Consider the following 25,281-nt stretch of genomic DNA (forward strand, 5'->3'; position numbering starts at 1 on the left):
GAAAGTAGGAAATGTCTCAGTTGGTGTAAGCGAAATTTTTCTGATTGGGGCATTTTTAGTTTCGATGTGCATTGTGCTAGAGTGAGGGGACCACCCGAGTTACAGAAGTGACCTATTCTGTACATTCCTTTATCAAGCCACCATTGAAACGCTCTTATGTTTGTGCCTGGGGGGAAAAGGGGATTGTTAAAAATATGTGCTAAGGGTTTCCATGGCGATATTAAATTGTGTAGTTTGTGCATGGTATCACATAATGTGAATGAATGTGAGAGAGAGGGGGAGAGGATCAATGGTCTAGTCTTATGGGGGCGCCATAAAAGGTAATCTATTGTGAATTTGGGTATAGCTTGTCTTTCCATCTCTATCCATTCAGGTTTGGGGCCTCTGTAGTAAATAGCTGAAAACTGGCTAAGATGTGCTGCTTGGTAGTACCACCAGAGATTGGGTAGTCCAAGACCCCCTTTTTTCCTTGGTCTATAAAGAGTTTTTTTAGGGAGCCTGTGGTTTGACTTATTCCAAATAAATTGGATGATCGAGGATTGTAATTTGGAGATATGAAGTTTGGGGACAGGGATGGTGAGGGAGCGGAACAAATATAGGATTTGCGGTAGTAGCGTCATTTTGACCGCATTTAATCTTCCTAGCCAAGACAATTTGTGTAGCGACCATTGATCAAGATCAGATTTAAGTTTTTTGAACATAGGGGGGTAATTAAAGCGGTATATTTGCTCTATTAGGGGGGTTAACTGAATACCTAAGTATGTGATGGAATTTGGGCTCCAGACAAAAGGGAAGTGTTCCTTTAGACTCTCCACTGTACGAGATGGAGTGGATATGTTAAGTGCTATGGATTTGGACATATTCACTTGTAGACCCGAGATCCGTCCGAATTTGTTTAGAAGAGAGAAGATATTGGGGGTAGAGATGAGGGGGGAAGTGATGAAGAGTAGAACATCATCCGCGAAAAGTGCGCATTTGTGTGTTGACTGGCCACACTTAACACCATGTATATCCGGGTGGTTTCTTATTGCAATAGCTAAATTTTCTATGCCAATGGCAAAGAGAAGGGGTGATAAAGGGCACCCCTGTCTAGTTCCTTTGGTTATGGGAAAGGGTTCAGATAAGTGGCCTTGGATCCTGATCTGGGCTTTGGGGTGGGAGTAGAGAGCCGCAAGGAGATTTAAAAAGTGGGAGCCGAAACCCCATCTCTCTAATGTTCCGAAAAGATAAGGCCATGTAATGGAGTCGAAAGCTTTTTGGAGGTCAATAGACAGGAGGTATCCTTCCTGGGATGGATTACCATCCCATTTTGACTGCAGTATAGAGATGACATCTTTCGCTCGCCTTATCTGGTTCGGGCCCTGCCTCCCTGGTATAAATCCCACTTGATCCCTATGAACATATGCTCCTATAAAGGAGCCTAGTCTGTTGGAGAGGATTTTGGTCATTATTTTAAGATCATTGTTCATGAGGGATATCGGTCTGTAATTACTGACCAGGCTTTGATCTTTTCCCGGTTTGGGTATGACCGAAATATAGGCTAGATTTGTTGCTGGGTCTACGGGTGAGTCTCTGCTGAGAGAGTTAAGGTACCGGACCAGATAAGGAGCCAAGGGAGTACCGAATTTTTTATAATATAGTGACGAGAACCCGTCAGGGCCAGGGGCTGATCCCGTACTAGTTTCTTTTATGACTTCCAAGACCTCCTCTATAGAAATGGGGGCTTCCATTAGGGAGCGATGAGAGTCAGAAATTTTGGGGAGGGGGATGCTCTCAAAAAATTTGTTTAGTGCTTGGGCCTTTTCTTGACTAGGGTGGGAGTATAGCTTGGAATAAAATGAGTGGAATGTCTCCAGGATTGTCCTGGGGTTTTGTGTTAATGAGCCCGAAAGAGATTTAATTTTGGGTAGAGCTTGGTATCTATGTCTGGGGGAAAGTTTTGAGGCCAATTGGGGACCAAACTTATCAGTATTAAGGTAAAATCTTCCACTGACCCATTTGAGGTGATTTTCTGCAGAAGATGTTAGTGCAGTGTTTAAGGCAATCCTAGAGGCATCCATCTTGGCCAAAGAGACGGGAGTGGGGTTTTGCTTGTGCTGCTTGCAAATGAGTCGGAATTCTTTTTGTAATTTTTTAATGTCAATTTGTTTTTCTCTTTTAAGTTTCGCTGCAAGTTGAATAAGGTTACCCCTTATTACCGTTTTGTGAGCTCCCCATAAAGATCCTGGGGAAATCTCCGGTGTGTCATTAAGGCGGAAGTATTCTAGGATGTCTTTTTCTATTATGGTGCAGTGTACCGGGTTGGATAAGAGAGTTTCATTAAGGTGCCATTGTGGTGGGCTTCTTGTGTGTAGGAATCCGCTTAGCTTGGTTGAGACCAATGAATGGTCAGACCAGGGGACCTCGTTAATTACTGCCCTAGATGCTAGGTGTATGTCAGTAGTGTGTATAAAGATATGATCTATACGGGCGTAAGTTTTGTGGGGGGCTGAGTAATGAGTATAGTCTGTGGCACTAGGGTTCAACTCTCTCCATACATCAATGAGACCCAAAGAGTGTAGAAGTTTGGCAATACGAAGGCTCTGGTTGGGGGGCCTTTTGAGCTTCGAAAGGCTTTTTGTTGATTTGTCAAGCATATGATCGAAGGCAATATTAGAGTCCCCTCCCATGATCACTTTGCCCTCCAAATGTGGGGAGAGCAAATTGAGCATAGAGGAGAAGAAAGAGGCCTGTCCCCTGTTAGGAGCATAGTACGATATTATGGAGAGAGTTGCGCCGTTTATTTGACCCTTCACTAGTATATATCTCCCTTCCTCGTCCTTAATGATTTTGGTCAAAGAAAATGGTGTGCGTTTGGAGATAAGTACAGCTACTCCTCTTTTCTTGTCATCTGCATTGGCCAAATAAAAGGTGGGGTAGTTACGGTGTAGAAAAGATGGGTTGAAGGATTTCGGGAAGTGAGTTTCTTGGATAAGTATAATATCTAACCCTTTGGAGTGGTAATTATGAAAAGCTTTGCGCCTTTTTACTGGGGAGTTTAGTCCCTGAGCGTTGTGCGTTGCTATTTTAAGAGATGACAGTGGGGTAGGTTCGTCAGCCATGGACATTGAGTGAGGTGTTCGATAATATAATAAAGTTTCTTACCCTATCCAGGTGTGGGGTCCCTTCTGCTTCTGGAGCATGAGCTTGGCTGTGTAGTATCGGGTGTATTGCTTGATCAGCTCCCCTCAAAGGTGCCTGGATGGGGGGAAGAAAGGGTGGGGAAGAGAGCAGGACAGAAAAAGACAGAATGGAAGAATAGAACCAACTGAAAAAGAAAGATTCCAGTGTGAGAAGAACACTGGATCCTTTAGTTGCAGGATCCGAAACCTGCACTGAGTCTCTAAAATAGAGGGCTCAGTAAAATATGGACGACCAAAAATAAGGTCGTACGTCTATTGTACCTAAGGGGTAAAATCCCTCTCGGCTACAATAGGTGGGGTGGCATGTGGGACCGCTCCGGCCGCAGAGCATTTGTGTTGAGCGATGAAAAGGATATATATAAAATAAGTAATAGTAGAAAATAAAAAAAAATATAAGTAATCAAATAAACAAGGCTAATAGAGAAATCTCCCTATGGCGGGAGCTTACTTTAGCTTAATAAGAGCGAACTAGAGTTTTCTTCAAGTATTAACTCTAACTAAATGAGGCTAACATGCCTTTGTAAACTGGACAGAGACGAACTAGCACATTCTGTTTATATTGTAAACAGCAGAATGACCTGCGTCGTATCATATGCTATAGATTTGATATGCAAAGTAAAATAGAATGGGGGGTGTAGGGGAGGGGGGATGGGGAAGGGAAGGGTGGGGGGGAGGGATAAGGGAAGGGATAAGGGAAGGGGAAAGGAAGTGAAGGGGTGAGAATTATGAGGGTTTGGGATGTTCCCAAATATTGCCCAGGCCTGAGACCTAAAGGGAAGGAATAAGGTTAGTAAGTCTTTGGCAGTCCTCTTAAAGTGGAAAGATCTTCTGCATCTGGTGCTTCAGAGGGGAATGGCAAAAAACCGCCAAAGCAGGTCAAGGCCAGAAAAAACCATGGGAGTGTAGGAGAAGCCTCTACACAAATCCCGTGGGATGATTTGAGTTACTTGGAGAAATGATAGACAAGTTCATCTGGGGGGCACGGATTCCCGTTGTTTCTTTGTTTGTTGTTTCACCCACAGTGGGGTGAGGGGACTGCTTGGAGGGGGTCTTTTGGATGAAGCTGGTCGGTTTTCCACGTTGAGCTGGGGGACATCTTGAGAGATTAGCCCAAGGCGAAGAAGTAGTTGCTCTCCCATTTGGAAATTTGAGAAGCCGTAGGTTTTCTCTTTGTAATTGAATTGAAGCCGGAAAGGAAATGTCCATCTATATTTGATCATTTTCTGTGAGAGCACTTCTAAAAGTGGTTTAAGTGATCTTCTTTTTTGAATCGTGGTTGGTGAGATGTCGGCGAAAATCTGGATTTTATTGCCAAACAGGGTGATGTCATCTTTGTAGCGGGACCTTTTCATGACCTCTTCTTTAGTCCCGTAGAAGTGTGTCTTGACCACTATGTCCCTGGGGAGGCCATCTTGGCGGGGGGGTTGAAGCACCCTGTGGGCCCTGTCCAATTCTAGTTTGTCGTCTGGAATGTCAGGGATGATTTCTTTGATTAGGGCTTTGATTGTGTCAGGGATATCCATGTTGGTTTCAGGGATGCCTCTCACTCTAAAGTTATAGCGTCTGCTTCTGTTCTCAAGGTCTTCAATTTTGGCCAAAGCATTCTCAAGCTGATCCTGTAAAGAGTGGATACAGGTGGCATGTTGATTTGTGCGTGCAGCGGAGTCGTCTACTGCCTGTTCAATAGCGTCAATTCTGGCCCCTAGGCTCTGGAGATCTGCTTTAATTGTTGTGGTAATTTGTGTGGCGTTTCGTGCTAGCCCTGTAGCAAGCATGTCTGAGAAGCAGAGCAGCAGTTGTGCCATCTCCGGGGGGTGATTATTTGTGATGGGGGAGGTTTGTGGGGAATCTGCAATGGTTTCAGGGGAATTTAGAAGGGGGGAGTAAGGGTTGCCGTTCTGCATTCTGCTGAGAAGCGATTCAGTGGATGCGGGTGATGCTAAGTAGTTTTGAGCTCCCATAATGTTACTCACTTGCGCTGTAGTTGGGGTAGATAACGCTGGAGGAAATGCCGGGCCTTGTGTGTTTGCAGTGTCTCCGCATGGAGCATTTGCGGCCGCCATCTTGGAAGGTCCCGGGGGAGCTAGGCCAAAGTTCAGCTGCCTATTAACGTCCTTTTTCTGCTGAGATCCGGACATGTAGGCTGGTTCTCTGATGGTAGATGGTCTGATACCTGGAACCCCTGCTGAAATCCGCTGATTTTAGCGTCTGTGCTGAGCTCTGGAGGGCCGGAGCGGTGCGGAGCTCTCGGTCAGCGTGTCGCTCCGAAAGTCCCGCGCATGCGCACCTGCGTAGAACTTTTTCTATCCATTTTGCCTCATTCTTCATAAATTATAGCACCTACTTAAGTGAGAAAAGGAAAATATTGATGCTCCTTACTAAGCTGTTTGAAAAATTTCCTCTGTTTAGGAGGAGAAATTACTGGGTCTTCCTAATTCAGAGCTTCTTTAACAGCTTTCACCAGAGAAGGAACCAAGGCGTATTCAAAGCCCATCCCAGGATCATCTGCTTCCGACCGTCTATCTGAAGGTGGAGCTGACTGGTGACCAGGTTGGGAAGACTCCCATGTCTCGTGCACTTGTCCCTCTCCTGACAGGGAGATCAGTGGATCTGGAGGGGAATCACAAGGCTTTCTAGCATCTTTCTCCTGTAGCGACTCATTCATGACCTGCTTGACTAATGTTCCCAGGTGTTGGTCTGCACCTTCCCTCTCATTAGCTGCTTTAGAGAAACAGCGGTCACAGAGAGACTTGCTGGCAGGAACCGGGGCCCTGCATCCCAAACATGATCTCTCCAGTCCCACACTATGAGGGGGGTGAGGAGAACCTCTACTGTAGTGTCTGGACTTAGAGGAGGATCCATGGTGTCTAGAACCAGAGGAGGAGTGCCGGTGGTGTGATTTGGAAGACCCGCTCCTTCTGCGGGAACTGTGCCATTGATCAGACCTAGAATAGCTGAAAAGAGGAAAGAGAGAAAGATAGATAGAGAAGATAGAGAGACACAGTGTCACAATAATGCCCTATATTCCTCTATCCTCATCCCCCCAGCAGGCAGAACATAGGAAAAATACACAATGTCCCACATTCTTACCTGCTGCGAGAGGGCTGGCCACCAGGAGGAAGTGAAGAATCCATAACTTCAAGCTAGACACTGCAGGTGGAAAGCACAATCATATACCAGCAAGGGAAAAGCATAAACCCTTTTAGGACTAGTACCTACCTGGGGAAGACTCTGCAGATGCTCAGGGAAGTTGCCGCATAAGCACGCGATCATTCCCGAGGCTCTGCAGACTCCCCCAGGATTTAAATGTAGCACGGCGTGATGTCACGGCGGCACCAGGCCCGAGAGACTTGTGTGCATGCACGAACCAAGCCTCGCTTTCGTTCCGGGACTGTGCATGCGCAAAGTGACAACGAAACCCAGAAGAAGAGGTAGAGTGGTGGCTGGAACGCACAGGGAACCAGCAGCCATGCATAGGACATCAGAAGCAGGATATACATGAAATAAAACAAAATAATATATACAAACACTGCTGCCATGAAGGTGATACTTTCTTACCACCACTTACAATCGATACGGCCGAGGACACTGTATAGACACACACACTGGACTTCAAGGCAGATAATGGTCACCTGCAAACTGCTAGGCAATCAGCCCTGTGTGCGCTTGTTTCCAATGGCAGACATGCTTCCAGCTCTTCAGCGCTACTCTGCCAATACACTCCATACCCTGCTTAACAGTCAAGGCTTATCGGAGGGACGTGACATCAAATCGTGCGGCCGATCTTGATCGTAGGAGAATTGTCTTCAGGTAGAACCAAACATATGGTCCTATGGAGGAGGACAAAAAAGGAACACGGCTAGGAGTCCAGAGCTGAAATTTATGGGAGAGGGGTCCTATTGGGTAGTTATGGAGGTGGGGACAACCCATACGTTTGCTGCCATGGAGCCTGTCAGGAAAGAGATATTTGTAAAAGTCTTTATCATTGATGCCATATTTCGATTTTTGATTTGAGAAAGTATGAAGAATTGTAAAGTTATACAAGTTTACTATGTGATTTCGTAAGGATAGACCTGGAGAGACATTAAAGGTTTGTTTTTTTATTTTTATTTAAATAACCGACATGTTATACTAACCTGCTCTGTGCAATGGTCTTGCAGGCCCAATCCTCATCTTCTCAGGTCCCCCGTTGGCGCTCCTTGCCCATCCCCCCTGACAAGTGCCCCCATAGCAAGCAGCTTGCTATGGGGGCACCCAAGGAGGCTCGTTCTGAAGCCACTGCTCTGTGTATCCATTCACATATGGATTGTGGCTCGGCCCCCACCCCACTCTCTCATCATTGGCTCACTAGCTGTGATTGACAGTAGTGGGAGCCAATAGCTGCCGCTGCTGTCTCAGCCAATGAGGAGGGAAAGCCCCGGTATAGCCGAGGCTCTCATGCACATCACTGAATCAAAATGGGGCTTGGGTAAGTATAAGAAAGGAGCTGGAGGGGCTGCTGCACACTGAAGGTTTTTTACTTTCATGCATAGAATGCATGAAGATAAAAAACCTTGAGCCTTTACAACTACTTTAATTGTACTGAAACAGCTTTCGTTGGTTATACCTGAAAACCTGATTTGAGTCTGTCCCAAGTGATCTATCTTGCAATCTTCAATAGCATTAAAGTCTCCCATTTTTAACATGGGGCTTTGAAATGCAAAGATAATATTTGCCAGAAGAGTAGACACTGTATGGGGCAGTCTACAGACATTAACAGGGACAATTTGGGAATTACATATTGGCTCTTTTGAGATCCAAAATGTTAAAGGGGAGGCTTTTAGAGAAAAAAACAGACACTCCACCCAGTGTTTCTTGAGGCCCAAAACTTTTGATCCGATCAAGTGTCCAGAATCCAGTCATCTGGTATTCCAGGAAATCATTTAACACGTACAGTATACAACATGGATATTGTTTAAGATCAAAGCAAACTGTATGACAACATAGACTAAAGTAAATACTGTAAATGTACCCAGTGAGGACAGAGAGCCACAAAAGATAAAACAACAAAACTAACATCCATATGCTACCCTGTTCCTCAGCCTGAACTTGAGAAGAGCACATTACTAGTATAGTATAGTAAACAAGGGACATGTATATAAACAGAGGGGAGAAGAGTGGCAGTAATATTTACCTGAGCCCCATCTCAAATCAGCGATGTGCAATGGTTCCTGCGGGTCAGCGTGGACTCTGCCTCCTCAATGGCTGAGACAATCACAGCCACTGAGCCAATCAGGAAAGAGAGAGGATGGGCCGAGCCGAGGCTCTGTGTGAGAATGGACATGCAGAGCCGCAGCTCGGGAGCGAGCCTGCTTGGGTGCCCCCATTGCAAGCTGCTTGCTCTTGGGGCACTCAGCAAAAGGGAGGGGCCAGAAGTACCAGCAGGTGATGCAAGAAGAGGAGAATCGGAGCTACTCTGTGCAAAAACAGCTGAACAGAGCAGGTAAGTATGACAAAAAGGAGACTTTAATATCACTTTAAGAATTGTCGACAAAAATCAAAACTTAATAAAAAATGTTACAAATAGAATTATAGATATGTAAGGCATTGTGGTTAAAAGTCCCCAAATAGAGATTGGGAGTCCACATTGTTGCAGAAGATGTAGTATATTGTTCAGAAAAAAGTGAGAAAAGGAAAAAAAAAGTGAGTACGTTTTTATTTCCATGATCTTTAAACTTAAAACATAACAACATGAAAGTAATTTAAACCATGAAATTCCTATCTTGCAATTACAACTTGTTTCCAAAAATCTGTGCAGCTGTAAGAACAGTGAAGACAGATACTAATTGCTTATTTGAATGGTGGTGATAGGCCAATATTTCCTAATTATATATTACCTGATGTGGCTTTCACAGCTTCCAGGTCCTTTAGACTTTTTTGTGTTTGCTTTTATAATTGAATTACAAATTTAACTTGCAATTTAGTTGCTGGGCATTAAGCACTTCTGTAGAACGACTTGCATGATTATCAGTGACGTTTGATTACAGTGTATAAATAATGTAAGAGGGGCATTCTTGCTCTTGTTCAGTTGTTTAGTCATGTCCGACTCTTCATGACCTCATGGACCATAGCGCTCCAGGCTTTTCTGCTCTCTACTCCCTCCTGGAGCTTGTTTAACCACTTGCTGACTGCCTAGCACAGATATACTGCGGCAGAATGGCACGGGCAGGCAAAATCACGTACCTGGTACGTGATCTGCCTCCCGCGGGCTGGGGGCACATCACGCCCCCCCCCTGGTGCCCAGGGCGGTCGGATTAGTTGGGGAAGCGATACAGGCTGAGGGGGAGGCCACTCATTCGTGGCCACCCCCTCGCGATCGCTCCCCATGAATGAGATTCTTCCTCTGCTGCTGTATAGTAAACATAGGCAGAGGAAGTGATGTCATTTCTCCTTGGCTCAGTATTTTCCGTTCTGGCACCGAGGAGAGAAGACATCTGAGTGAGTTGCACAACACAACACACACAGTAAAACACACCAGGCACACAATACACCCCCCATCACCCCCTGATCACCCCCTAATCACACACCCCCGTCACAGTGACACCAAGCAGTTTTTTTTCTGATTACTGCATTGGTGTCAGTTTGTGACAGTTAGTGTGGTAGGGCAGTTAGGGTTAGCCCCCTTTAGGTCTAGGGTACCCCCCTAACCCCCCCTAATAAAGTCTTAACCCCTTGATCACCCCCCGTCACCAGTGTCACTAAGCGATCATTTTTCTGATCGCTGTGTTAGTGTCACTGGTGACGCTAGTTAGTTAGTTTATTTTTTATAGTGTCAGGGCACCCGCCGTTTATTACCTAATAAAGGTTTAGCCCCCTGATCTCCCGGTGGTGATATAACTTAGGTTTTAGGGTCAGAGAGAGGTTTGCATTGCCCCAGGCAGCGTCAGGTTAGTGCCAGTAGCGCTAACACCCACGCACGCACCATACACCTCCCTTAGTGGTATAGTATCTGAACGGATCAATATCTGATCCGATCAGATTTATACTAGCGTCCCCAGCAGTTTAGGGTTCCCAAAAACGCAGTGTTAGCGGGATCAGCCCAGATACCTGCTAGCACCTGCGTTTTGCCCCTCCGCCCGGCCCAGCCCAGCCCAGCCCACCCAAGTGCAGTATCGATCAATCACTGTCACTTACAAAACACTAAACGCATAACTGCAGCATTCGCAGAGTCAGGCCTGATCCCTGTGATCGCTAACAGTTTTTTTGGTAGCGTTTTGATGAACTGGCAAGCACCAGCCCTAGGCAGCGTCAGGTTAGTGCCAGTAGCGCTAGCACCCACGCATGCACCATACATCTCCCTTAGTGGTATATCAAAAAAAACAAAAAAACAAAATAAGTGTAGCGCTAAAGGAAGGGATCTGAAAATGAAGTCTATGGACCGACAGTTCCAAGTTCGTGTACTAAAAGGAACATCCTTGGAGAGAAGATAAAAAGTCCTCTGGAACGGATCTCAACAAGGGTACAAATCATCTGTAGGGGGAGCCCACGCACCACCAATAAAAATGAAAAGGCTTACCAGACTTGGTGGACCCAACAAGGCATACGCCAGGTGGAGTCAATCAGGCTTAGGTGGTGCTGGGCTGGAGTTGGCCCGGAAGGGCAGAGATGGTGAAGTAGCTTCCACGTGGCTGTGTTCCTCAAACGTGATCAGGCCCAAAGGTCGTGTCCCTCCTCTACTGCCACTTCCAACAATGTCTCCTCTCTACTTCCTCCAAACTCACCTCTCACCCGGAACTTCCTGTCTGTACCTGACATTAGTGGTATAGTATCTGAACGGATCAATATCTGATCCGATCAGATTTATACTAGCGTCCCCAGCAGTTTAGGGTTCCCAAAAACGCAGTGTTAGCGGGATCAGCCCAGATACCTGCTAGCACCTGCGTTTTGCCCCACCGCCCAGCCCAGCCCACCCAAGTGCAGTATCGATCGATCACTATCACTTTCAAAACACTAAACGCATAACTGCAGCGTTCGCAGAGTCAGGCCTGATCCCTGCGATCGCTAACAGTTTTTTTGGTAGCATTTTGGTGAACTGGCAAGCACCAGTGGCCTAGTACACCCCGGTCGTAGTCAAACCAGCACTGCAGTAACACTTGGTGACGTGGCGAGTCCCATAAGTGCAGTTCAAGCTGGTGAGGTGGCAAGCACAAGTAGTGTCCCGCTGCCACCAAGAAGAAGACAAACACAGGCCCGTTGTGCCCATAATGTCCTTCCTGCTGCATTCGCCAATCCTAATTGGGAACCCACCACTTCTGCAGCACCCATACTTCCCCCATTCACATCCCCAACCAAATGCAGTCGGCTGCATGAGAGGCATTTTCTTTATGTCCTCCCGAGTACCCCTACCCAATGAACCCCCCCAAAAAAGATGTTGTGACTGCAGCAAGCGTGGATATAGGTGTGACACCCGCTATTATTGTCCCTCCTGTCCTGACAATCCTGGTCTTTGCATTGGTGAATGTTTTGAACGCTACCATACACTAGTTGAGTATTAGCGTAGGGTACAGCATTGCACAGACTAGGCACACTTTCACAGGTTCTCCCAAGATGCCATCACATTTTGAGAGACCCGAACCTGTAACCGGTTAGAGTTATAAAAGTTACAGTTACAAAAAAAAGTGTAAAAAAAAAAAAAAAAACACAAAAAAAAATAAAATAAAAAAAACAAAAATAGTTGTCGTTTTATTGTTCTCTCTCTCACGATTCTATCTCTATTGTTCTGCTCTTTTTTACTGTATTCTATTCTGCAATGTTTTATTGTTATTATGTTTTATCATGTTTGCTTTTCAGGTATGCAATTTTTTATAATTTACTGTTTACTGTGTTTTATTGTTAACCATTTTTTTGTTTTCAGGTACGCCATTCAGCTGCAGCGCGGATTTATTTATCTTGACAGCAACAGTGTTTGCTCCCACGATATATAAAGCTGTGACTCCAGCGGAGGTGATATACGCCGAAGCATGGGGGCAGCAGGGGCGGAGGAGCGATTTGCTCCTAACTTTTGGGGCGGATGCCCCCATGCTTCAGCATATATAAATGGTGCATGTATGCCCATCATTAGAAGTGGGTGGATGAAGGGAGGTATTCTAATGGTGGGCATACCCACCAATCAATCTCTTTTTTTCGTTCAGCCCACAGGCTGCATGAAAAAAAAAAAAGATTACAATATATGCCCAACAAGAACCAGCAACGTACTGGTATGTTGCTGGAATTTGAGTGGTTATACCAGAATGATGCCTGCAGGTTTAGGTATCATCTTGGTATCATTCTTTTCAGCCAGCGGTCGGCTTTCATGTAAAAGCAATCCTAGCAGCTAATTAGCCTCTAGATTGATTTTACAAGCAGTGGGAGGGAATGTCCCCCCATCGTCTTCCATGTTTTTCTCTGGCTCTCCTGTCCCAACAGGGAACCCGAGAATGCAGCCGGTGATTCCGCCAGCTGACCATAGAGCTGATCAGAGACCAGAATGGCTCCAATCATCTCTATGGCCTAAGAATCTGGAAGCTACGAGCATTTCATGACTTAGATTTCGCCGGATGTAAACAGCGCCATTGGGAAATAGGGAAAGCATTTTATCACACTGATCTTGGTGTGGTCAGATGCTTTGAGGGCAGAGGAGAGATCTAGGGTCTAATAGACCCAATTTTTTTCAAAAAAGAGTACCTGTCATTACCTATTGCTATCATAGGGGATATTTACATTCCCTGACATAACAATAAAAAGGGAAAAAAAATGAAAGGAACAGTTTAAAAATAAGATAAAAAAGCAAAAAAAAAAAAAGCAAAAAAAAAAAGCACCCCTGTCCCCCCTGCTGTCGCACAAAGGCGAACGCAAACGTTGGTCTGGCGTCAAATGTAAACAGCAATTGCACCATGCATGTGAGGTATCACCGCGAAGGTCAGATCGAGGGAAGTAATTTTAGCAGTAGACCTCCTCTGTAAATCTAAAGTGGTAACCTGTAAAGGCATTTAAAGGCTTTTAAAAATGTATGTAGTTTGTCACCACTGCACGTTTGTGTGCAGTTTTAAAGTATGTCATGTTTGGTATCCATGTACTCGGCCTAAGATCATCTTTTTTATCTCATCAAACATTTGGGCAATATAGTGTGTTTTAGTGCATTCAAATTTAAAAAAATGTGTTTTTTCACTGTGGTATCCCCATACTCAGGAGAAGCAGCAGAATGTATTTTGGGGTGTAATTCCACATATGCCCATGGCCTGTGTGAGCAATGTATCATTTGGTGACAACTTTGTGCAAAAAAAAAAAAAAGTTTGTAATTTTCCCGTAACTTGTGGCAAAATATAAAATATTCCATGGACCCAACATGCCTCTCAGCAAATAGCTTGGAGTGTCTACTTTCCAAAATGGGGTCATTTGGGGGGGGGTTTGAACTGTCCTGGCATTTTATGGCCTTCAAAACTGTGATAGGTAGTGAGGAGTGAAATCAAAAATTTACGCCCTTAGAAATCCTGAAGGCGGTGCTTGGTTTTCGAGGCCCCGTACGTGGCTAGGCTCCCAAAAAGTCCCACACATGTGGTATCCCCATACTCAGGAGAAGCAGCTAAATGTATTTTGGGGTGCAATTCCACATATGCCCATGGCCTGTGTGAGCAATATATCATTTAGTGACAACTTTTTGTAATTTTTTTTTGTCTTTATTCAATCATTTGGGACCAAAAAATGTAATATTCATTGGGCTCAACATGCCTCTCAGAAATTTCCTTTGGGTGTCTACTTTCCAAAATGGGGTCATTTGGGGGGGTTTTGTACTGCCCTGCCATTTTAGCACCTCAAGAAATGAGATAGGCAGTCATAAACTAAAAGCTGTGTAAATTCCAGAAAATGTACCCTAGTTTGTAGACGCTATAACTTTATCGCAAACCAATAAATATATGCTTATTGACATTTTTTTACCAAAGACATGTATTATTGTATTTTTTTTATAACAAAAAGTAGAAAATATTGTTTTTTTTTTTCAAAATTTTCGGTGTTTTTCCGTTAATAGCACAAAAAATAAAGACCGCAGAGGTGATTAAATAGCATCAAAAGAAAGCTCTATTTGTGGGAACAAAAGGATGCAAATTTTGTTTGGGTACAGCATTGCATGACCGTGCAATTAGCAGTTAAAGCGACGCATAGCCAAATTGTAAAAAGTGCTCTGGTCAGGAAGGGGGTAAATCCTTCCGGGGCTGAAGTGGTTAACTCAATGTTTATTGTTTCGAAGATGCTAACTATCCATCTTTTCTGTCATCCTCTTCTCCTTTTTCCTTCCATGTTTCTCAGCATCTGGGTCTTTTCCAATGAGTGTTCTCTTCACATTAGGTGGCCAAAGTATTCAAGTTTCAGCTTCAGGATCTGTTCATCCAGTGAATATTCAGAGTTGATTTAATTCAAAATTGACTGGTTTGATCCTCTTGCCATCCAAGGGACTTTCAAGAGTCTTCTCCAACACCATAGTTCAAAAGCATCAAATCTTCGGCGTTCAGCCTTCCTTATGGTCCAACTTTCACAGCCATAGGTTATTACTGGGAATACCATAGCTCTGAATATACCGCACTTTGTCTGTAAGGTGATGTCTCTGCTATGGATGAGCCGAACACCCCCTGGTTTGGTTCACAGCAGAACATGCGAACAGGAAAAAAATTTGTATGAACATGTGAACACTGTTAAAGTCTATGATACGCGAACGTGAAAAATCAAAAGTGCTCATTTTAAAGGCTAATATGCAAGTCATTGGCATAAAAAGTGTTTGGAGACCCGGGTCCTGCCCCAGGGGACATGTATCAATGCAAAAAAAAAGCTCTAAAACGGTCATTTTTTCTGGAGCAGTGATTTTAATAATGCTTAAAGTGAAACAATAAAAATTAAATATTCCTTTAAATATCGTGCCTGGGGGGTTCTCCTTAGTCTGCCTGTAAAGTAGCACATCTTTCCCATGTTTATAACAGTACCACAGAAAAATTACATTTCTAAAGAAAAAAATGTAATTTAAAACTGCTCAGGGCTGTAATGTATTGGATACCAGCAATATAGATAAAAATCATTGAAAAAAACGGCACCAAAAATACAAAAAAAAATTGCGTGGATGTCCCCCCAAAAATCCATACCAGGCCCTTCTGGTCTGGTATGGATATTAAGGGGAACCCCGCACCAAAATGTAAAAAATATGGCCATGGGGGTCCCCCAGGCCCCCAGGCACTATATACTCTGAACAGCAGTATATATACTATACTGCCTACCCTATAGATAGTTGCCAACAGTCCCGATTTTCCCGGGACAATCCCGATTTTGGGACCCTCGTCCCGATTGGAGGCTGTCCCGAATTGGGATTTCCATCAGGAAAATTGGGGATGTTTTTTTTTTATTTTTGGAGCAGCTGGCTCCAGCAAAATGGCCGCCGCCGCCGCTTGATCTTCCCCCTAGTGTTCAGTGGAGAGAGGAAGGGGGCTCGATCCGTGCAGCCAATGAATCAGCTTCTTTAGCTGCATGGATCGGCCCCTGCCCTCTCCAATGAACACACAGTGCCGCCGTGTCTTGCCGAAAAGTTCCCCAGCTCGGCTATTTCCGCCGGCTCGTACTGCGCAAGCGCTGCGCCTGCGCAGTACAGGGGGTCCTTACTTGCCGAGGGGAACTTTCTCGGCAGAACACCGGCCGCTCCTGGATGAGGGGAGGGTCTGCACTGAGGGGGTCTGCACTAATAGAGGGGGGGCTGCACTGAGGGGGGTCTGCACTAATAGAGGGGGGCTGCACTGAGGGGGGCTGCACTAAAGGGGGTCTGCACTAATAGAGAGGGTCTGTACTGAGGGGGTCTTCACTAATATGGGGGCTGCACTGAGGGGGTCTGCACTAATAGAGGGGGGCTGCACTGAGGGGGGTCTGCACTAATAGAGGGGGGCTGCATTGAGGGGGGTCTGCACTAATAGAGGGGGGTTGCACTAATAGTGGGGAGTCTGCACTGATGGAGGGGGTCTGCACTGATGGAGGGGGTCTGCACTGAGGGGGTCTGCACTGATGGAGGGGGTCTGCACTGATGGAGGGGGTCTGCACTGATGGAGGGGGTCTGCACTGAGGGGGTCTGCACTGATGCTTAAAGTGAAACAATAAAAATTAAATATTCCTTTAAATATCGTGCCTGGGGGGTTCTCCTTAGTCTGTCTGTAAAGTAGCACATCTTTCCCATGTTTATAACAGTACCACAGAAAAATTACATTTCTAAAGAAAAAAATGTAATTTAAAACTGCTCAGGGCTGTAATGTATTGGATACCAGCAATATAGATAAAAATCATTGAAAAAAACGGCACCAAAAATACAAAAAAAAATTGCGTGGATGTCCCCCCAAAAATCCATACCAGGCCCTTCTGGTCTGGTATGGATATTAAGGGGAACCCCGCACCAAAATGTAAAAAATATGGCCACGGGGGTCCCCCAGGCCCCCAGGCACTATATACTCTGAACAGCAGTATATATACTATACTGCCTACCCTATAGATAGTTGCCAACAGTCCCGATTTTCCCGGGACAATCCCGATTTTGGGACCCTCGTCCCGATTGGAGGCTGTCCCGAATCGGGATTTCCATCAGGAAAATTGGGGATGTTTTTTTTTTATTTTTGGAGCAGCTGGCTCCAGCAAAATGGCCGCCGCCGCCGCTTGATCTTCCCCCTAGTGTTCAGTGGAGAGAGGAAGGGGGCTCGATCCGTGCAACCAATGAATCAGCTTCTTTAGCTGCATGGATCGGCCCCTGCCCTCTCCAATGAACACACAGTGCCGCCGTGTCTTGCCGAAAAGTTCCCCAGCTCGGCTATTTCCGCCGGCTCGTACTGCGCAAGCGCTGCGCCTGCGCAGTACAGGGGGTCCTTACTTGCCGAGGGGAACTTTCTCGGCAGAACACCGGCCGCTCCTGGATGAGGGGAGGGTCTGCACTGAGGGGGTCTGCACTAATAGAGGGGGGGCTGCACTGAGGGGGGTCTGCACTAATAGAGGGGGGCTGCACTGAGGGGGGCTGCACTAAAGGGGGGTCTGCACTAATAGAGAGGGTCTGTACTGAGGGGGGTCTGCACTAATAGGGGGGCTGCACTGAGGGGGTCTGCACTAATAGAGGGGGGCTGCACTGAGGGGGGTCTGCACTAATAGAGGGGGGCTGCATTGAGGGGGGTCTGCACTAATAGAGGGGGGTTGCACTAATAGTGGGGGGTCTGCACTGATGGAGGAGGTCTGCACTGAGGGGGTCTGCACTGATGGAGGGGGTCTGCACTGATGGAGGGGGTCTGCACTGAGGGGGTCTGCACTGATGGAGGGGGTCTGCACTGATGGGGGTCTGCACTGATGGAGGGGGTCTGCACTGATGGAGGGGGGTCTGCACTGATGGATGCTATACTGACTCTGCTGGGGGCACCTGATGCAAGGACAGACTCTGCTAGTGGCAGGCGACGTGGCTAGTGACACGCTCAGGGATCCCACTGATTCGGCATTATGGAGAGTTGAATGATTTAATTTTATATTACAATGTAATAATAGAAATAATGCGCTTCAATCATCCTGACACCATAACAACCATGATGCCGGGATGATTGAAGCGTTAACACCAGGTGTTTGGAGTATCTTTATCTGCTGATTGTTAAACTTTCTAGAATACACATATTTCTATTGTTGTGTAGCATCTTGGGCTGCTGTCCCGTCATTCCCCTCTCCCCTTTTCCCTCTCCATCCCTCATTCATCTCAGACTCTAACCACACCCTCTTGAACCACACCCATTTAAGCAACGCCCACTGTTTCACGTAAACCACGCCCATTTTTGAATACCCGCCCCCTAATTATTGTACAGCTCCGCCTACAGCCAAAAAAGTGTCCCACATATTTTTTTTTGCAATGTTGGCAACTATGCCTATATTCTCTGCAGAATAATTGGGCCTTAAGTGTTGGTGATGCCAGAACAATGTAACCCCTCACAGATACTCTTGTTGGGTGAAGGAACGGCCCTGCTGTGAAATATTATATCAAAAATTGAAATTACATACCCCTTAAAACTTAAAACATATGATGTTCAATATTCTTGGGGGTTCCCAGCATGCCTAATAGGGCGCAAAGAAGGTCGCTCTACAATACTGAGATTCCCTGGAGAGACACGGAAATTCTGTCAGTGCCTAGACATACCACTTGTTGAAATTCTGGGTTGGTGGGAAAGAATAGTAAGCCAATATACTACAGAGGATCCACCTGCTTGGAAACCAGTCTTTAAAATGAAAGGCCCAGGAACAATGAAAAATTAGTCATAACGAGTCTCATAAAAATATAAGTTTGGGGTGAAATAATGAAAAGAGTGGGCTAGTTGGTGGGGGGGGTGGGTGTGGATTGGGGGTTGGAGGGGGGACAGGGAGGGGGGGCGGGTATGCAATATCCCACTCCCGGGGGAGGTCTCAGGATCCAAGGATTGCTTCGTTGAGCGCAACCTCTAGGGGGATAACCGAGGGGCCGGGCGGTGTAAGTGGGGCCACGGTTATTTGGGCCATGAGTTGGCCTGTTACCCCCAAGTGGAAGGGAGGGGGAGGGGGTGGTTGGGGAAAGGGCAGGGCAGGGGAGAGGGAAAGATACAGGGGGGAGGGGGGGAGGGGGGCTGGAAACTTGCATTTACCTCAGTGCTTCACACCCCCTAATCTTCTCAGAATAACGTCTCCTTCTCCCTTGACTGTGCTTTTAAGGGAAAGAGAGAAGAGGAAAGGAAAAAAGGGAAGGAAAAAAAACAATGTCTAGTGTAAATTTAATAACATATAATGTTAGGGGGATGAATGCCCCCACTAAGAGGGCGAATCTACTGCGAGAGTTGAAGTTCCTGAAGGCTGATGTAGCACTGCTACAGGAGACTCACCTGTGGGTGGGTAGTGGTCAAAAAATGTACTCTAAAGATATCCCAGTCTGGTTTTATGGTGACTCTCCGACTAGGGGCGCAAAAGGGGTCGCAATAGGGTTTGCCAAGGAAGTAAAGTTCGAGCTCAAGACCAGACTGACTGATCCCGAGGGGCGATACCTCTTTTTGAGAGGGAAATTAAATGGCTTCAAATGTTCATTGGCAAACATCTATGGACAAAATAAAAATAAAAATAGATTTATAAGGGGTGTTCTGGTGAAGTTTGAAGAATTTAATAGAGGAGGGGCCATAATCACAGGGGACTTTAATTTCTGTTTGGACCCAGCGAGAGATAGTACGTCCCAGGCACGGGGGACAGGAGAAGGTTGGGTGAAAAAACTAAAAAAGAAATTGCACCAATATCAACTAGTTGATGTTTGGAGGTTGCAACATGAGAAAGCATGTGATTACACATATTACTCCCCCGTGCATGCGACATACTCGAGGTTAGATTTTTTTTTAATGGACCATAGGTTACTGGAAATGGTCACTTGTACAAGCATTGGTACTATGACCTTCTCAGACCACGCGCCTGTGAACCTACAGATAAAAATCGGGGAGCAACAGAAACGGGGTAATAGTTGGAAACTAAATGAGGACCTACTTCATGATAAAGATACAGATAAGAGAATAAGAGAAGAACTAGAGTTGTACTTTAAAATTAATAGGGCAGGGGAGGTAGCCGAGGCAACAGTCTGGGAGGCTCATAAAGCCTACATAAGGGGTATTTTTATGATGGTGGGTGCTGAGAAAAAGAGAAAAATGACAAAATATAAGATAGTTCTGACAAAAGAAATCTATGTGTTAGAACAACAACACAAAAAATCGGGGGATGGTGCGGTGTTGGCAAACCTTCATAGGAAGAGAGAGGACTTGAGGAACCTGGTAGAGCAAGAAACACGTAAGGTGTTTAATTTAACGAAGAAAGAAAGATATGCAAATGGTAACAAACCAGGCAAATTTCTGGCAAAGGTTGTGAGAAAAAAGAAATCTATTAACTTTATTGAAAAAATCAAGACAAAGACCGGAGAATTTAGGCATAAAACCAGCGACATCGCAAAAGTCTTTCAAAAGTACTATGGTGGGCTATATGCAATAGAAAAAAATGATCGCAAAAAGCCAAAGAAATAGAAAGAGAGAGAATAAAAAACTATTTAAAAGAGGCTCGTTTACATAAAATCACGGATCAGGAAAAGAACTTGTTGGAGGCCCCCATCACTGAAGAGGAAGATGGAAAATGTCCGATCGGAGCGTGTTGTCGGAAATTCCGACTGTGTGTGGGCTCCATCGGACATTTTCCATCGGATTTTCCGACACACAAAGTTGGAGAGCAGGAGATAAAATTTTCCGACAACAAAATCCGTTGTCGGAAATTCCGATCGTGTGTACACAAATCCGACGGACAAAGTGCCACGCATGCTCAGAATAAATAAAGAGATGAAAGCTATTGGCCACTGCCCCGTTTATAGTCCCGACGTACGTGTTTTACGTCACCGCGTTTAGAACGATCGGATTTTCCGACAACTTTGTGTGACCGTGTGTATGCAAGACAAGTTTGAGCCAACATCCGTCGGAAAAAATCCTAGGATTTTGTTGTCGGAATGTCCGAACAAAGTCCGACCGTGTGTACGGGGCATAAGAGTGTATAAAATGTCTGCAGTGGTTGGGGAAAGAGGAGCATCACATTTAAAATCATTCTCTTCTTGGGCCAATGAAAAAAAGTCTCACACTCTGTCTCTGCTGTTGTCTCCCTCAATTGCTTCTTTGGGGAGCTGGGCAGTGGCACTGGCATGCCCTGTACACACAGTCGGATTTTCCAACGGAAAATGTGTGATAGGACCTTGTTGTCGGAAATTCCGATCATGTGTGGGTCCATCACACATTTTCCATCGGAATTTCCGACACACAAAGTTTGAGAGCTTGCTATAAAATTTTCCGACAACAAAATCCGTTGTCGGAAATTCCGATCGTGTGTACACAAATCCGACACACAAAGTGCCACGCATGCTCAGAATAAATTATAAGAAGAAAACTATTGGCTACTGCCCCGTTTATTGTTCCGACATACATGTTTTACGTCACCGTGTTTAGAACGATCGGATTTTCCGACAACTTTGTTTGACCGTGTGTATGCAAGACAAGTTTGAGCCAACATCCGTCTGAAAAAATCCATAGATTTTGTTGTCGGAATGTCCAATCAATGTCCGACCGTGTGTACAGGACAGCAGTGTAATTGGTGGTGGTGAGTGTAAAGGCAACTCCACTTTACTAGGTTTCTTGCCTATTCCATAAAAATAAGCACCCATGACACCTGTAGAAGTAGAAGGAGGCGCTGCACTGGCAGTGGAAGCTGCAGCAGATGTTGGTGGTCTGGCAAGAAAACTAATATTAGAACTGGTGGTGGTGGTGGAACTAGCTTTGCTGGTGGCACTGGTGGTGACACCCACTGTTGTGGACAGCATGTTTGTGGTGGCAGAAGTGTCAGAGGCACTAAAAGCAGAGACCTTGCCACTTTTTTAGCAAGGCATCCACCGCGAATGCGACCACGACCACTACCTCTACCTGCCTTCACTTTTCCATTAGAACGGTACATTGCTGACTTGCAGTTGCTGTATAGTTCAGAAAATGGACTGGTGATAGTGATCAGTCACTGATCAGACAGGTAACAAGATAGGATATATAGAATCTCAATCTATAAATCCACCCCACAACATGGGCAGCCTCTGAGGCTATCACAACACTAGCAGCAACACTAGTATCACTAATATCTATCTATCAAGTTCACAACACTAACACAATAGCAGCAGATTATTGTGAAAAAGTTAAGTTAAACTGTAGCTTGCTTCACTATTGTTCTGCTGCTGTGCTTATGCTCAATTGATAAATAATTCAGGTTCTCTGACAAAGTGACAAACGGACCAGCTAAGATTGACTGTCTTCTGAAATGATTCAGCGTGTGTGTCTCTCTCTGCTAGCAAATCGTAAGTGAAAGTAAGTTGGCTGTACATGCGTGGTTCTAGCTATTTTACTGCCCCTCCTCTTTGGTTACAATCGGCCAATAACATTCATCATCATCATTTTTATTTTACTTCCCCCACCCAATTCCAGCAGCGATCTTTTCTCTCTATGTCAAATTTTTTCTCTCTATGTCGAATCTTTTCTCTCTATGTCGAATCTTTTAGAATAATCTTGGACTACTATGGATGGACTATAGAGTTAAGGTTAGGCACATTCAACCACAGGTTCGATAGACACAGATTGTTATTGTCAGCGTCATGTCGAATCTCCTATCTATATCGAACTGTTGTTGCAACGAAAATAAAGCATTTGTTTATGTCGGATCTTTCGGTTTTCGGATTCTGCGCTTTCGTTATCGTTTGTTAAAATGATAACGAAAATACCTGAAATTTGGACGAAAATGCATTCGGACGAAAACGACTGCACATGTCTAGAAATTAATATTGGCCACACAAAACATTGACACTTTGGACCCAATTTGAACATTTTCACTTAGGGGTATACTCACATTTGTTGCCAGTGGTTTAGACATTAATGGCTGTGTGTTGAGTTATTTTGAGGGGACAGAAAATTTATACAAGCTGTACACTCACTACTTTACTTTGTTGCAAAGTGTCATTTCTTCAGTGTTGTCACATGAAAAGATATAATAAAATATTTACAAAAATGTGAGGGGTATATTCACTTTTGTGAGGTACTGTATATACTAGACTGACTGTATATATATACTGCCACTAACTGAATAACCTGCCTGCTTAATCTAACTCAAGCTATCTCTCTGCCCATACCAACAACACTACACACTAAACACGGCCGCTATGTAAGCAGCCTTATATAGTTTGGGGCATGGACTTAGTCCCCCTGAGCCATGATTGGCCAATGATTTTGCCAATTATGGCTCTCTCAGCAGAGCACGCAGTGATTGGCCAAAGCATGCAGGTAAGGTGCATGCTTTGGCCAATCTCGCAGTGCATTATAAGGCATTCTGCGGCGCTCGAATTTCGCCTGAATTTCCCATGAACGCCCCATATGTTTTGGTTTGTTTTACAACAAACGAACACCCGATGTTGAAGTCAAACTCAACTCGAACTGCTGTCTCATCCCTAGATTCTGCTTTTTATAATGTAATTTAGGTTTGCCATTGCTTTCCTCCCAAGCAGCAAGCGTCTCTTAATGTCAGGGCTATAGTCATCGTCTGCCTTGATCTTAGAGCCTAGGAAGATGAAATATGTCACTGTTTCAATTTCTTCTCCTTATAATTGTCAAGGAGTGATGGGACCGGTTGCCATGATCTTAGTTTTCTTAATGTTCATTTTCAGGCCAGCTTTTGTGCTCTAATCTTTCACCATCATTTAGAAACTCTCTAGTTCTTCTTCACTTTATGTCATTAGTGTGGTATCGTCTGCATATCTCAGGTTGTTGATATTTCTCCCGGCGATCTTAATTCCTGCTTGTGATTAGTCAATCCTTGCATCTCGCATTATGTACTCTGCATATAAGTTAAATAAGTAGGGTGACAATATACATCCTTGCTGCACTCCTTTCTCAATTTTGAACCAGGCAGTTGTTCCATGGCCTGTTCTAACTGTTGCTTCTTGACTTGCATTCAGGTTTTCAGAAGACAGGTGAGGTGGTCTGGTATTCCCATTTCTTTCAGTATTTGCCAAATCTTGTTGTGATCCACACAATTGAAGGCTTAACTTTAGTCAATAAAGTAGAAGTAGACTTCTTATTCTGTAACTCCCTTGCTTTCTCCACGATCCAGTGAATGTTGGCAATTTAATCTGTAGTTCCTCTACCTCTTCGAAATCCAACTTGTACTTGTGGTAGCTCTCAGTTTACATGCTGCTGAAGCCTAACTTGTAGAATTTTCACCATAACCTTGCTAGCGCGTGAGATAAGTGCAATCATACAGTAGTTTGAGCATTCTTTGGTTTTGCCCTTCTTTGGTATCGGAATGTAAACAGACCTCTTCCAGTCCTGTGGCCATTGTTGAGTTTTCCAAATTTGTTGGCATATTGAGTGCAGCACTTTAACAGCATCATCATTTAGGATTTTAAAAAACTCAGCTTGGATACCATCACTTCTGCTAGCTTTGTTATTAGCAATGCTTTCCAAAGCCCACTCTCCAGGATATCTGGTTCAAGGTCAGTGACTGCATCATTGTGGTTATATGGGACATTCAGATCTTTCTTGTATATTTCTTCTGTGTATTCTTGCCATCTCTTTTTTAATCTTGTCTGCTTCTGTCAGGTCCTTGCCATTTTTCTCTGTTATCGTGCCCATCTTTGTACAAAACTTTCCCTTAATATCTCCAATTTTCTTGAAAAGCTCTCTAGTCTTTCTCTAGTCTTTCCCATTCCATTGTTTTCCTCTAATTGTTGCATTGGTTGTTTAAGAAGTTCTTTTTTTCTTCTTGAGTTTATGAATAGGGGTAGGTGGCGCTACCTGTATTGGATACCTAATTGAATATATGATCTCTACTGGGTGCCCAAATGTGCACTCTAAAAATAAAATAAAACAAATTGCATATTGAATATGTGCCAATATTGGTTAATGTGCCGTCCTAGTGTAAGCAAACAGCTAAATCCTTATTGTGTGAAAAGGTGTGATTACACCCACCCCCCTATAGGTGTGCTAGAGGGGTTAAATGAATACGTGAGTAAAAATCCTCTTTTAAACTAATGTGATCATTAACCATCAATCAATTACCAATTATTATTATTATAACACCTGATATAAGTGTTACCAATTTGTCCCCCAGCAAACAGCTGGGCAGCTAAATATAGCCTATACACAGTTCATCAGAGTTAAAAAACCTTAATACACCTAGAAGAATGTGAAATTGATTATTTAGAACCACATTGGATGTGCAAAAATATGTGTTAAAAGGAAAAAACGTGAAAAAATGAGTAAATCAAACAGTCAGAAAGTCAAAAAATCAAAAAATCTAATAATCAAAAATCTATTATCTATTAATGAAAGTCCCAGCTTGCAGAGTTCCATATATTTCCACCAAATCCAAGTAATCTGTGTAAGGTGACTTTTGTGACAGCAACAGTTGATATCCAGTGACTCCGGTGCTCCCCCTCAAGGATCCCCACTCACCAGCTCCATGCACCCCTACAGGGGTAAAC

Source organism: Aquarana catesbeiana, linkage group LG09 (genome assembly GCF_042186555.1).
Source record: "Aquarana catesbeiana isolate 2022-GZ linkage group LG09, ASM4218655v1, whole genome shotgun sequence".
Taxonomy (NCBI): Eukaryota; Metazoa; Chordata; class Amphibia; order Anura; family Ranidae; genus Aquarana; species Aquarana catesbeiana.